Consider the following 16,108-nt stretch of genomic DNA (forward strand, 5'->3'; position numbering starts at 1 on the left):
AAATTTCACACACACCCTTACATATTTCCCACGAAAGTGCAATAGGCTACTTTAAATGTGGGTCACTCACCCCAAATCGCCACCGTCACCCTCCAAACACCCTTCCGGGCTCGGCTGTAGAAGCTGGCATTCTGCCAGTGCTGCTCTGTCCACGCTCCTCCTATTGGTGCATGGCAGGCTGTGAGCCAGGACTGCGGCACCATAGGTTGGGGGCTCAATGTGGGCGTGCCGATTCACCAGGGACACAGTGAGGAAGCTGGCGGCTGCCCACAGGGTCACGGAGCCGCAGCTATACCACGCTGCCTACACACATCGCGGAGGAGGCTGCTGCACCCCACACTACACATACAGGTCAGTGCAGCGGGGGGAGGGGGTGTCCCAGGGGGGAGGAGGTGTCCCCAGGTCCGTGTCTCCAGGTCCGTGTCTCCAGCTTCAGTCTCCCCCCCCCCCCTACATTGGCCCCCGTGTAGTAGCTCTCACCTTTGGCTCTCTCCTCTGCTCCTGTGTCTCCTCCGCTCCACACACTTCTCGTGCTGCTGTCTGTGTCCTGTATGAAGCACAGCGAGCTCCGGCGTCAGGTTGCTATGACGCCGGGCCTGCTCTGCTACATAAACGCCACAGAGAGCAGCACGAGAAGTGTGTGCAGGCAGCCAGCAGACACAGGAGCAGAGGAGAGAGACAAAGATGAGAGCTACTACACAGGGGACGATGTAGGGGTGGGGGCAGGGATGGGGGAACATGAGACTGGGGGGCAAGACACTGGGGGCACATGAAGTGAACTGGAGGCAGAGAAGGGGGGACATGAAGCTGGGGGCAGAGATGGGGGTGAAGAAACTGGGAGCAGAGATGGGGGGGGCAAGATACTGGGGGCAGAGATGGGGGGGACAAGATACTGGGGGCAGAGATGGGGGGACAAGATATATATAATGTTGCAATCCTGTTTTTGGCTATTTTTTTTACGCCACTTTTTTTTTTTTTTTGCATAGAAGTTTAGTAAATATATCCATAGTCTGATTTACTGCAGGGAGTTTTGAATAGTGCTGGATTTTTAAAACCATAGATTATAATATAATATGAAAAATAAACAAGGAAAACTCAACAAAATTACATAAAAAATATGTATGACATAAAAATAGCATGTAGATATAAACAGGTTATTTTACCATTTGATGTTATCCACACTTTTCAGAAAGTGGGAGGATGCAGATCTTCCTAGAGTTCTACAGATTGTTTAAATTCTACCAAGAAGTAAAACATGTACAATTAATTTTACATCTCATTCATGTGCAGAGGGGATCAAGACTAGTGTGTAAAATGCATGTTTTGATAAATCTACACCATTTAGTATAAATTCATAGTGAGCAGAGAAAAAATAGTCCTTGAATTTAATATGATGTAGATTCCCAGTTAGTAGCAACCATCTCCATCGTACTTTTGCTGTTGCTGTGTATTAGATTTGCACAGGGTTGAAGAGGGCTTTTGGACCATTATTCCCTGCAAATATATTTCTATTCAGTTTCCTGTGATGCCTTGCATGCTTAGCTCCCTTCAAGTAATGCCACAACATTTCTATAGGGTTAACATCATTTTGAAATATTAATTTTCTTCTAGAGATAAGCATACCATTTTGGAACAAACTGGTTATGATCAAAATTGTAAGAGCAGAAAAGAAGGATCTCACAATCCGGCAGGCTTTTGGTATAATCAGCTGACAGCCAAACGTGAGTGGTGAGTGAAGAGGTTACAGTGAATGATGTCTTACCAGTAAATAAGATACTACACAGAGAGAAGAGCTTTTTTGTGAGATAGCAAGCAGGGAGCAAACAACATCGTGATATACCAAAAAGAAATTAAAAAAAAAAAAAAAAGCACCAACATTGCTGTACTACTACACAGAATTATAGGAGAGGACTCTGAAGCATACTACAGTTTTAGGCCGGGGGCCCCATAGGACGTAAACGTCGCGATTTGCCCGCAGCAGAGACGTTTTACAGTGCAAGCAAAGGGGATGGGATTCATGCGAATCCCATACCCACTTTGCAGAAGAAATTGCAGTACGGGCATGCTGCGATTTGCAAAGCAGTTACAGCTTTGCAAATCGCAGCATGTCAATTATATCTACGGAAGCGGCGGCGGCTTTCCCTTAGATATAATGTTAAGAGAAAGTCCGCAGAGGAAAACTCTGTGAACTTTCTCTTCAAAGCACTGCGGAAAGAACCGCAATGCGTTCACGCAGCGGTTCTTTCCGCAGCGCTTTAGCGCTGTGATTACGGCCCGTGGGGCCTTAGCCTTAAACAGTTTTGGACAGAGAGGCCGAAATATCATGTATAGGGAAGAAGGTTCTGCACTGTACATTGACTGTCCTCTGACATGTGTTACAAGTGGCTAGGTCATTCTGTGAGTGCCAAATCTCAATTTAAGGATTATTTGCAATAAATTTTTACAAACTGGTGTTGTCACTCACTAAATCAAATCGTTTAACCCCTTGGTGTCTGGCAGATTACATGCATTCCTATGTCGGTGAGGTATTCGATCAAATACTACTCGCTCAACACTAATTAGCAACAAGATATCCATGACAGTCTGCAACTTGCAGAAAGTTTGCCGTTTCTATGCAGGCACAAGTGAAGGAAATGGGTCTTTCTGTACTCTCGTGAAAAGGCATCGCCAGCTTAATTGACAAAATTGAATTGGCAGAGGCAGACAAAGTCAAAAAGGCCACCCTCCTCCTGTCGTCATCATCATCCTCACTGTCTACTTATCCTTCTCCACCTCCATTCCAGTGTCCCGCATCCATCCGTGAATATTTGGCCAGGAGACATCAATATTGCACCCAGTCATCCAGAAGTTCAACAACTTAATTTGTAATTGGCCAAGTTGCTGGCACTTTAGTCGCTGCCCTAACGCGTTGTGTATTCCACTGTGTTTTGCCAACTAATTGCATTTGCTCTACCTCTTCTCAGGTTATCAGGTGCCATTTCTTCTCTCCGAAACTGTCCCTCTTTTATATTGCCATGAGTCAGAGAATGGGAGCCTAAATGGATGAAAACAATACATGGTTTTCACTGTCCACTGAATTACTGTTTTGAGCAGTAGAGGCTGCAGTCCTGAAATACAACAAAGCTGGTGTTTGTACTAGCGCAACCTTCATTTGTACAGGTCCAGTTTCTCCTCAGAGGATCTATTGTATCCTGCAGCATGTATTCCACTGGATGGCTTCTCGCCAACTACAGCTGGGTGATGCTGAACCTCAGTTAGGTAGAATGACATATTGTATATATAACAAACCTGGGAAAACCATGCAGGAAGCTGGACTGTCACGGTGACCATAGGCACCAGAACTCCCAGGAGAGGTGCAGAGGGTGATAAGGGAGAGTCAGTTAGATGTGACCAAAGTTGGAGTAATGAGACACCCCCAGGTCCCTGGGCTGAGATGATGAGTGGGTGCCAGTGCTCCTCTCCAACCAGGAGCTTGTGCCCAGGGTTTAACTACAAGGAAGGTAATGTCCAGGCCAGGATCAGTTGAAGTACCCACTGCTTTATTGCAACAGACCTCTGCTGGTTCATTTGTCATGTAGCGGTGAGCTGTGGCACAGTGGCTGTAGCTGGCTGAAACCTTACCATACATTAGTTACTACTACTTGCTTCTTCTTCCCTGGCTGCCTACTGAATACTTCTTGCTCTCTCTGCTATGACTATTTCCTGTTCTAGCTACAGATCCGCCCACTATAATGTGTGGTGCTATGGAGACAACAACTCACCAGGACAAGTGATACTAGAGAGCAACAGCTTGAAAACATCTCACAAATGAATGCAGTATGAATATGACAACATATACAAACAATCATAACATGTTAGGCACTCTTATGGCCAAATAACCATTAGTAACTCCTTGAGGAGTAACGCCTGTAATATGTTTTTATGTGGCTAATACCCTGCTGGACTTGCAGCAATCGAATGGTCTGCTCCTGCACCACCTCATCTACGTCATTCTAATTCACAGGAATTCCACCTTGCATATGCTGTAGCTTATTTCCGATCAGAAGAAGACATTGAATTATTAGTCAATGCAGCAAACCACGAGGACAATGTGTTATTTTGAAATCGACTATGAGGGAAGGCCAATGGACTTTGAAAGCATGACAGACTGCATGATTTTTTGCTCATGTAGTGATGTGTATTGCAGCAACAAGCAAAGGGATGAGAACTATATTTCTGTGCTTTTAGACTCATAATGAAGCCAAAATTGATGAATTAATCCCTACCTCTCAAAGGGAGGTAAAATTGGCATATTATCAGGACAGGCTGTATAATTATCTTGCCACAGCTTTTAGGAAGACCACTGCCTGTACCAGACACTTATCTGCCTAGGAGGCCTCTGCCTGCTCACAGTCCTCATTTAGTCAGTTTTCCATTACCAGCATCATAGCTACAAATTAGTGGGAGGTAAAGCTTCAGCAGTAGCAGCTAGTACAGTATCTAGAGCCAGTATGAACCAGTGACTTTTTATTTATCACCAACTGGACACACAGCAGGTAACTTATACCTGCCAGGTGCACAACCAGGTATAGTTATGCCTAGAGTGATCCTTCATTCTGGAGATAACTTTGAACTCATAGAAATCTGGGCCAGCATGAGAAATTAGCCCAATTTTCCTTGGAAAGTTTAGCTTAAAGGGGCTCTATTAGCAAAATCATGCTGATAGAGCCCCACATATGCGTGAATAGCCTTTAAAAAGGCTATTCAGGCACCATAAATGTTATATTAAACTACCCCCAGTTTTAAAATAAAACCCTAAAAAAGAATGTGATCTACTTACGCATCGTGCACGCTGGGTGGGCATTCAGGGTGCGCCGTCTTCTTCATCCACACCTCCTCTTCCTCCGATGTCCTCGGGTCCCGTCCTCCTCCGGCACTCACGAACTGACATTGATTAAAAAAAATGGCCTGGGCGCATGTGCAGTAGGAGCCGCATGTGCCCAGGCCATTTTTTTTATATCAATGTCAGTTTGCGAGCGCCGGAGGAGGACGGAACCTGAGGACATCGGAGGAAGAGGAGGCGTGGATGAAGAAGACGTTGGACCCCGAATGCCCGCCCAGCATGCACGATGCGTAAGTAGATCACATTCCTTTTTAGGGTTTTATTTTAAAACGGGGGGGGGGGGGGGGGGGGGGGGGTAGTAGTTTAATGTAACATTTACGGTGCCCGAATAGCCTTTAAAAAGGCTATTCATGCATATGTGGGGCTCTATCAGCATGATTTTGCTGATAGAGCCCCTTTAAGAAATGTAAATAAAAGTGATTTGAAGTTTATGGTTAAACAAGCAGTTTGTATCACCTGCCATCATCCATTTTTTCCATAGATATACATTTTACTCTGACTTTGACATTATTTCAGTGTATTTGCCTAAGACTCCCAGGAGCCGTGACAATGTCATGCAATTCATAACTAATTGGTTTGACCTGAAACAAATACTCAGAGGTTTTCCCATCTATAATTTTACTAATTTAAAGGGGCTCTATCACTGGGAAAAGTCATTTTTAACTAATCACATCATTGCATAGCCTTTACAAAGTCTATTCCACACCTACCTTTAGTATGTAGATTGCCTCAGTGGTTTCTGAATAAGTCCGTTTTTATTCATATGCTAATTATACTGTTGCACGATACATCGTGCACTCCTCTCCTTTTGTTTCCTATGGGAGGCTGATGATGATGATGATGACTCAGCTTCCTGTTTGCCTCACACACATAGGAGATAATAGAAGAGAGGAGGCTGCTGGGAACTTCCTGTACTGGCTGAAAGCTCATTAGCATATTAATAAAAACGGACATATTCAGAAACCACTGAGGCAATTTACATACTAAAGTTAGGTGTGAAGTAGCATTTCTAAAGCCTATGCAAGCATGTGTTTAGATAAAAATGACTTCCCAGTGATAGAGCCCCTTTAATACTTTATGGAATTTGATTTTAAATTATTTTTTTAGGCTCCCTATAGGACTGATTCAACTGTTCAGTGGCTTTTGTAATGGACTGCAGTACTTAGTACTCTATTATAGTGTATCATACAATGACCAGGGTTTCCAATACATCTGTCCTCTGTAGCAGCCTAATAGTCTTCCATACAGGGCAGTTATAAAGGCATTTGGCACCCTGTGATTAGTTCTAAGAGGGCTGCTTGAGTGAGAGAAGGAGCTCCGCTCTGGAAATACTTAAAGGGGTTTTCCCATCTCCCTCTCTCAGCAGTTTGCCTACTGTCTCTTCTTCTTCTCCTCACTTCCTGTATTCTTCAACAAGCTAGTGGGCAGGCTTTGATGGTTTTATGGACAGGACACTGACGTACCTCAAAAGATATAGACATTGCCTTTACCATGAAAGATTATTTATGATTGCTAGAAATCTAACATAATTGCATCCCAAATATGCGCAGTAAATGTATATTACATTGCACTGGGTTGGCAAGGAAAAAAAAAAACTTACATGCTGCTTAGGAGAGAATGGAGTTGCAGTAAACTCAGTGAATGGAGTTGCAGTAAACTCAGTATTACCTGTGTGTTTTTTATATAGAGGCATTAAAGTGTCTGAGCCTTTATCAGCAAATTGTAATTACCTGAACTGATTGCCTGGACGGAAGAGCAGAAATCGGCACCAAGGCTTGCATCATCTGACCTAAGAACAGATACAGGCTGGCACCAACGAAGTGATGTGTAAACAATAGGAGTAATAATTTTGCATTACAAGAATTGAAGCAGCATTGCTAAAGTAAACTTAAATGTACAGAAGCCAGCAGTATAGCTATGATTTTTGAGATGTGAATACCCCTTTTAAAAGGTGTTTACTATTGAGGGTGTCATATAAGAACTGAGTTGACCCAAACTAGAGCTGCTTCTAATCCGGCTATTCTGAGCTAAGCACCTGCACTTCTCAGCACTAGAGACACTTTCATTACTTAGATGAGGCTGCTGTAAAATGTGGAAGCTGTCTAGCCTTAGAACCCTTATTGATAACCTTACAAAGGAGTATCGATGGTTGATGGAAACTGACAATATTGGAAGTTGTGGCCAACTACGGTAATGTGTGTAGTAGCTTCCCTTGTTTTTAGTTGCATTTAGTGTGCTTGCACTTGTGTGACTTGCTTACACTATTGGCTAAATGAGAAATAAGTGATCTGTGCTGCAAACAAACGTATCATTATTGTATTAGCAGTGAATAATGCTACAAATTAGAAAAGAATATGGGCAGGAAAGGGTTGAAAAATTACAATATCTAATTCTATGGCTTTGTTTGCTTTTGCTTTAACTTGGATTCCATCTGTTTCTAAGGAAACTGGTTGGAACTATGTTTATTCCATGTTTATTCTTCTCTTAAACTAGAAAAACAGCAGCGTACTTCATTGATCAGAAGTACAGTCTAGAGATGCCACTTTTATTTCTATGAAATTGTTGATAATTGGGCATTATATTACATTTTTTTATATAGTCGTATTATTTTTATAGTTAAAAATGCGCCATTAAAACATAGAGCTATAGCTGGCACTATACAAAGTATAGATTGATAAATTGATAAATTGATTATCTGAAACCGTTGCACATATATATCAGGATTATGTTTCAGGGCCACCTTTTGGTAATCAGACCAAACACAGGGTAATTCATCTGCTCCTTTTATAGACCAGTTGTATTCCAAATCAGCAATCCAATCATAGCAGTTTCTTGAAGAACTGGGTTTTGCCAAGGTGGCCATACATGAAATGTTTCTCAGATGTGTATCAACATGTTAGAGAGAACCCACACTGACAATATTGTCCTGTATAATAAATACTTTAAGAAGAAATGATGAATTCATACTTTGACATGGTCTGGGTTTATAATTTCAGCAATTGCATGGATAAGTAGAAGGAATAGTTACATGTGATAGCGATAAATGTAAATTCTGCCTTTTCTATTAGTGATACTTCAACATTTGTTTGTTACTTCTTGCTGATGTGTGAAGAAAATTTCTTCTTTATCTTTTCTTATCTTTTTTTCTTTTTCCCTCCCCACTTCCGCTACTGTGATCTGTTTATCTGAAAACAATTATCATGTCCTCCAGCAGTATATACACAGAAAACAGTCTAATAAGGAGAAGTGGTCAATGGCAGCTGAGCTACAGTGATAGCGCCCAGCCAATACATAGGGCATGGAGCCCACTGCTTCTGGCTTTGTACTGTGTACAGGCATCGGAAAGGTCTCTGAACAGTTGATCTGTGAGACGATGTGACTTCAGCCCTCCGCCGATCAGATATTTATGGATAGGTCATAAAAATTTAAAAAAATCCTGGACAAACGCTTTAAAGGGATTCTACCACTAAAACACTTTTTTTTCTAGTTACCACGTAAAAGGCTATTCGTCTCTTACCTGTAGAAGTGCTCTCCGCCGCGCCGTTCGTTCAAAATACCAGTTTGTACCGGTATGCTAATGAGTTCTCTCGCAGCGATGGGGGCGTCCCCATCGCAGGAGCAGCGATGGGGGCGTCCTCATTGCAGCTCGAAAACTCACCGCAGCGCCGCCTCTCCGGTCTTCGGTGTCCTCCCCTTGCCTCTTCAGCGTCTGTCGGACGCCTGCGCAGTATGCTCTCTGTTCGGCGAAGATTGCCGAACGTACTGCGCATGCGCGAAAGTTCGGTGCCCGCACTATGGCTGGGATCGCAATTTCGCGCATGCGCAGTACGTTCGGCAATCTTCGTCGAACAGAGCGTACTGCGCAGGCGTCCGACAGTACGCTGAAGAAGCAAAGGGAGGACACCGAAGAACAGAGAGGCGGCGCTGCGGTCAGTTTTCGAGCTGCAATGGGGACGCCCCCATCGCTGCTCCTGCGATGGGGACGCCCCCATCGCTGCGAGAGAACTCATTAGCATACCGGTACAAACCGGTATTTTGAACGAACGGCGCGGCGGAGAGCACTTCCACAGGTAAGAGACGAATAGCCTTTTTAAAGGCTATTCCGACGTGGTAACTAGAAAAAAAAGTGTTTTAGTGGTATAATCCCTTTAAACTTTCAAGTGGCAGACTAATCTTCTTACAGCGCTGAATTATCAAGTGGAATATTATCCAGATATGAGTGTGACAGCTATCCTGTATGCACATACGGAGTAAGACTGCCCATTGACCTCTACTCTCCAGTTCATCAAAAAAGAGTTCAGTGAATAAATGTTCATGCTGCGCTCACACCTGCACTGGGCTCTCCCCTGGCAGACCCGAACAACGCATAGTCCATCTGCTAAAACAGCGGTTACATGTGGACCCCATAGTCTGTAATGGTGTTTGTCATATTTCAGTATAAACCCGATGTTTTTTTGCGGCAGTCTCTCCAATGGAGACTCTGCGCAGATGTGAACTGCCTTATTGTCTTGCTCATCAAACAGTCAAAACCCACCCACCAGCTTGCTGAAGAATACAGGAAGTGAGAAGAAGCAGCAAGCAAACTGCTGAGAGAGGTAAATGGGAATACCCCTTTAAGTTCTATTCTGTCCCCCTTAATGGGCAGTATAACTATTTCAGGTCATGAACAGTTTCCTGCTGCTTTGTATTCAATGTTTACTTGTTACAGATTGCGACTGAAGACGTAATGAAACCTTGCTGTGCCTTAAACACAATAAAATGGAAAGTCAAACAAGCCCTTCTACATTACTTTAAAGAAAATGGCATTTCTGATATGCCACCCAGTATCATCTGGGAAGCACATAATTCAGTAATGAATAGCATCCTTAGCAGCTTAGTTTCTTACCAAAGGGAACCATGTTCTTCCAATGGAGACGCCGATGCAATGAGAACCTAGTCATGATAAAAGTGGTTCATCTTTTGAGGATATAGTGCCAGTTTATGCCACATACCGTATTTTGCGGACTATAAGGCGCACCGGACTATAAGGCGCATTGCCCATGAGCGCCTTATAGTCCTGCCTAGGTCCATATATAAGGCGCACCGGACTATAAGGCGCACCGAACTATAAGGCGCAGCGCTGTCCGGTGCGCCTTATATGTGATTGAAAGCGGCGCCGGCAGACTTTGCCGGCGGCCGATTAACCCCCTGCGTGCCAGCCGCTTCTATTCATTTCAATGGCACGCTTCCATTGAAATGGATGGAAGCGCTCGGCACGCGAGGAGTTAAAGGGATTCTACCATTAAAAGAACTTCTTCCTTCTTGATCACGTCGGAATAGCCTTAAAAGGCTATTCGTCTCCTACCCGCCTTCTTCCGCAGCTCCGTCTCTGTCTTCTTTGGGCCTCATGGATGACGCATGCGCAGTCGGCTCTAACAGGCTCTCGCAGCCAGAGCCGACTGCGCATGCGTCATCCATGAGGCCCAAAGAAGACAACACAGACGGGGACACGGAAGGCGCGAACACAGCTCAGGGAGAAGGCGGCGCTGACTATGGAAGAGGTAAGAGACGAATAGCCTTTTTAAGGCTATTCCGACGTGGTCAGGGGGAAGAAGTTCTTTTAATGGTAGAATCTAGAGTTGAGCGAGTACTGTTCGGATCGGCTGATCCGAACAGTACTCGCTCATCTCTAGTAGAATCCCTTTAACCCCTTCCCACCGATGGCATTTTTTGATTTTCGTTTTTCGTTTTTGACTCCCCTCCTTCTAAACCCCATAACTTTTTTATTTCTCCGCTTCCAGAGCCATATGAGGTCTTAATTTTTGCGGGACAAATTTTTCTAGATGATGCCACCATTAATTATTCTATATAATGTACTGGGAAGCAGGAAAAAAATTCAGAATGGGGTGGATTTGAAGAAAAAATGCATTTCTGCGACTTTCTTACGGGCTTTGGTTTTACGGCGTTCACTGTGTAGCCAAAATGAAATGTCCCCTATATTCTGTGTTTCGGTACGGTTCCAGGGATACCAAATTTATATGGTTTTATTTACATTTTGACCCCTAAAAAAAATTCCAAAACGGTGTTAAAAAATTTTTTTTCTAAAAGTCGCCATATTCCGACGGCCGTAACTTTTTTATACATAGGTGTACGGGGATGCATAGGGCGTCTTTTTTTGCGGGGCCGGGTGTACTTTTTAGTTCTACCATTTTCGGGAAATGTTATTGCTTTGATCACTTTTTATTCAAATTTTTATCAGAATCAAAACAGTGAAAAAACGGCGGTTTGGCACTTTTGACTATTTTTCCTGCTACGGCGTTTACCGAACAGGAAAAATATTTTTATAGATTTGCAGAGCGGGCGATTTCGGACGCGGGGATACCTAACATGTATATGTTTCACAGTTTTTAACTACTTTTATATTTGTTCTAGGGAAAGGGGGGTGATTTGAACTTTTAATACTTTTTATATTTTTTTATATTTTTTTCTACTTTTTTTTTATTTATTTTTTTTTGCATTTATTAGACCCCCTAGGGGTGTTGAACCCCAGGGGGTCTGATCACTAATGCAATGCATTACAATGCTAATGCATTGCAATGCATTGCAAAAAATCATCATCTCTTTTGCAGGCTGTATACACCAGCCTGCAAAAGAGAGAATTTGCAGACCGGCTGGGAGCCTTTAACAAGGCTCCCGGCTGTCATGGCAACATGACGTCGGCCCTGGAGCATGCTCCAGGAGCCGGCGATCCCTGCCAAAATGGCGGCGCCCATGCGCCGCCGGGAAAATGGCGCCTTTGACAGCAGCGCCGGAGGGGTTAATGCCTCCGATCGGTCCGGGGACCGATCGGAGGCATTAGAGCCAGTTGTCTACTGCTTAAAGCAGTAGACACCCGGCGGCTATGACGGCCGCCCGGCTCCCGGGCGGTCGCCATAGTTACAGACCCGACACGCGCCGTACTATTACGGCGCATGTCGGGAAGGGGTTAAGCAGCGGCCGCCGGCAAAGTCTGCATGCTGCTTCCATACATTACAATGAGAGCGCGCTATTCAAATAGTTAGAGATGAACGAATACTATTTGCTCCCATTGCAATGTCTGGAAGTGGCATGGAGACTTTGCTGGCGGCCGCCGCTTAACTCCTCGCGTGCCGCCGCTTCAAGCCTTATATAAGGCGCACCGGACTATAAGGCGCACTTTCGATTTCTGAGGAAATCTAAGTATTTTATGTGCGCCTTATAGTCCGGAAAATACGGTACTGATTGGATTACTTGGTAAATTTGCAGAATTTAGGCATTTTGTCAAATGTAAGCTATTTCAAACACAATCTTTTTTTGGTCAAGGCATACCCAATCGACATGTTGTTCAAAAAAAACTATCTTAAACCAGATGAGACAAAATTCGTCTTTATGCTAGGATAAAGTTTTAACTACATTAGTAAATAGATCTTATAATATAAAATCATAATGTATTCCTAGCAGTTGTTCTTCCCTAAGAATGGTCAGTAGCTGAACATTGGTTATTTTGCCATTGAACTACTAAACATTCTGATATTCACTCAGGACTGGCTATTAATAGGGGCAAATATTGCAAGGTTAACATGTTTTTTCTATGGATTGCAGCGATGGACAGACCACTGGAGTTGTATAATTTAATAGCAGCTGTTACCACTGGATTGTGGCTGGTTTTTTTTTTTTTTTTAGCTAACTGGAGTTTGTCTAAAAGTTCATTTGGACTTGTTTGTGTGTTCCAATATGTCAAGGGGTTAAAAGCAATTGCCACACTGGAACACAAATAACACTGCTAGAAAAATAAATCCATGATCCAGGCATATCTTGACTGTGATCTTCTTTTCCCTAGTAACAGGAACTAGAAATTTGTCTTTTCCCCTTCCTGCAGACCTTGATCTACACAAAACTATACTACAATTCCAGCACTGACTATTGTTACTAATTTAATTAATGTAATAGCCTAGGCATTATCCATTAGTCTGAGAAGTATTAAAGGGGATGTCCAGCTGTGTATGCATTTTTAATACTGATGAACTTTATACAGGATAGATGAATTGCATCCCTGCTCTTATTACTTGAATAGTGGCAGAGCTGCTTCCATTTCCCATCTATTGCTATAGGTTGAAGCAGCTGGATCAACAGATCTGTCCAGGGTCCCCATAAATCCGATACTGATAACTTACCTGTGCAAAGGTCATCAGTATTATAAAACCAAAATAAAAACAACCCCTCTAGAATTCTACCGCTTCTAATATAGGTATATCAATAGTTTTTGGGTTTGTTGTGGTTTTTTTTTTTTTTTTGTTTTTTTTTTGGGGGGGGGGGGTCATAGAGGGATGAAAGCCAGAGTTAAATGGATCTTGTTTTTATGGTTTCCAGTAGTGCTGTATTGTAAAACACTGCTCGAGACTCTGCGTAAGGACCCACATCTGTCCAGTTCATATGAGGACAAGGAGGAAGAGCTGTGAGCAAGCTGTGACTGTTAATATATGTTCACTGACCTAAAAACCTTTTTAGAAGATAAAAAAAAAAGAAAAACAGGTTAAGATGATAGACCTGATATGATATAGAATAAATCTGTCAATTAATTCTTACATTGTAGAGTTTGACAGCATAGCTTGCCTAAGCGATATTGTGCAGTTTCTATTTGTATGGCATTATTGTGAGGATTTATACCTCTTCTCCCCCCCCCCCCCCCACAAGCACAGTAAACCACAACTTATTTTTGACTCAATACTAGAAATGGGCAAAGCTCTAAAGATTCAGATGGTTTAGGGTCAAACACGGTCAGTATGAACCACACCTTTCCCCATAGTGTCTCTACCAGTACTACCAACAGTAGCACACCTCCTGCCAGTACTACCTCCACAAACACTCATGTCTTCCAGTTCCCCTGAGGCAACAGTAGTGTTACTGTTACCATCCACATTCTCATTGTTTATAGTGTGTTCCTAATTATTGTGCAAATTATATTTTTCTCTGATTTTCCTTTAAAGAGGAGCATTAAGAGGTCACATTCAATTAAATCAAACGCTATTTCAATCAAAAAACATTTTAAGAGGCCAAGTTACATGTTAACATAGGACACCCTCATTTGATATAAACTTTACAATTCTTGCATCCTTTGAACTTGTGAGTTTTTGGAAAGGTTCAGCTTGAATTGTTTTGTCTGATGTCAGAATAGCCTCTAAGAGCTGCTGTTTTCATGTGAACTGCCTTCCATCCTTATAGATCTTTTTTCTTGAGGTGCTCAATGGGGTCAAGCAGTGGTGGAACTACTGTGGGTCCCTGCTGCTTTTTTTTTTTTTTTTTTTTTAATCTGTGTAGTGAACCTGAAAATTTTGCAGTATTTGCAACAAACACTGTAGGGGCAATTGAGGGAAATTATAGTGTATCGAGGCCACTATGAGACATAATACTGTCAGGAGGGACCGCTATGGCACATTATACAATAGTGAGGGGCTACTGAGGGGCCTTATACTGTGTGGAGAGACGCTATGGGACATTAGCCTTGTTTAAAGGGCCACTAAAGGACGTTATACCAGGAAAAGGAGCACTATGTCGTGTGAGGTTGGGGAACTCCCAAGTCAAAAGTATGCTATGTAGCCCAGTCTTTGCTAGTTATGCTCCTGGGATTGAGGTCAGAGGGAGAGGGTCACTCTGTGTGTTTCTCTCCTTGTAGTCCCGTAGCAGCTAATGACTCGCCGGAATTTTGCTGCATGAGGTGGTACTGTTCTTTTTGTGCCATGGAAGAAAGTGGTCAGTCAGAAAGTGAAACTCTATATACTTTTCAAAGGTCATTTTCACATCTTCAGGGGCCTACCAGCTCTCTCTCTCCATGATTCCAGCACAAACCATGACTCCTCCTTGCTGACATCACAGGACCGTCCAGGGTTGCACAGCACTCATCCATAAATAAGACTGTCTCAAAATTAGTCTTCTTGTATGTCTGGGCCCATGACAACTTGTTCTGCTTTTGAGCACTGTTTAAGGGTATCTGAATAGTAGATTTATGCTCAACTGTAAGTCTCTTGAGGATCCTACACTTTGAGGTTCATGGGCACCAGCAGCTTCAAATACCTGTTTCCTGCATTGTTTTGGTATTGGGGTCCAGGGTCAGTTTGAAATGGGGGGAAGGTGCTACAGATAGTAATGCCCGTGATCAGAGTGGACTCTGATTGTGGGCATTGGCTCCGTGTCTCCGCTGTATATTACAGTGTAGACCCGGTAGCTATGGCGACCGCTCTTCAGCAGAGCGACCGCCATCATCTTCAAAGCCCAGGAAGCTGGCAGCAGCAGGAGTGGGGTGATGCATTCAGACTATAAATCGCACCCCCTTATTTTCCTCCCAAATTTGGGGAGCGGGGGGTTAAGGGGGGGAAGTGCGTCTTATAGTCTGAAAAATACAGAATATTTTAAAAACCAGTATTTCAGGAAAAGACAGCTTTAAAGGGATCCTATCATTTAACACATTTTTTCTGGTTGACACGTAGGAATAGCCTTAAGAAAGGCTATTTGTCTCCTACCTTTAGATGTCTTCTCCGGGCCGCTGTTCGCTTGAAATCCCGGTTTTCGCCGGTATACAAATGAGTACTCTCGCAGCACAGGGGGAGGGCCCCAATGCTCAAACAGCCTTTCTTAAGGCTATTCCTACGTGTCAACCAAAAAAATTGTGTTTAAATAATAGGATTCCTTTAAATAAGAGTTTAGAGCAAGCTGGACTGTATATTGGGTGAACACATCAAAAGGAGCTTAAATAACGGAGTTTTTTTGTTTGTTTTTTTTCGTTAAGATTAGTAGGGCTGTAATTCTGTAGGTATGTGCAGCAAAAAAAAAGCTTAAATTATTAAAATTGCTACAGTCTACTCTCGATATAACGTATCGTCAGGACCGAGAAAATAAATACGTTATAAGGCGAATACTTTAAACATATATAACTTATTTCACGGTGCCAGACCCCGAATACGTTATTCATGATAGCACCTTTTTTGACCCTATAAAATACGTAAGTGCGCGTACGTCATACGCAGAATGTCAGGGGTAATTCATTAGACACGTATTAAAAGCCAAATTAAAAAATTAAAAGCCAAATTAAAAATGTTTACATTTATTTATATGTACTAGGTGTGTCCATATCATATGTCATAAGTCCTCAATATGGGTTTGTTTTTGCACAGCTTTCGTGCGCAACCCGTACAGCACACTCTCTAGGGTTTTTACTAAAACGGACTATAATTA

At 42.9% G+C, this 16,108-nt stretch overlaps 1 protein-coding gene across 3 annotated transcripts in view; it reads left to right on the forward strand.

The window, feature by feature from the left end:
• Positions 1 to 16,108, forward strand: part of CRTC1 (CREB regulated transcription coactivator 1) — a 130,743-nt gene that overhangs the window by 37,085 nt on the left and 77,550 nt on the right. The window lies entirely within an intron of this gene.

The sequence above is a fragment of the Leptodactylus fuscus genome, chromosome 1, assembly GCF_031893055.1.
Source record: "Leptodactylus fuscus isolate aLepFus1 chromosome 1, aLepFus1.hap2, whole genome shotgun sequence".
NCBI lineage: Eukaryota > Metazoa > Chordata > Amphibia > Anura > Leptodactylidae > Leptodactylus > Leptodactylus fuscus.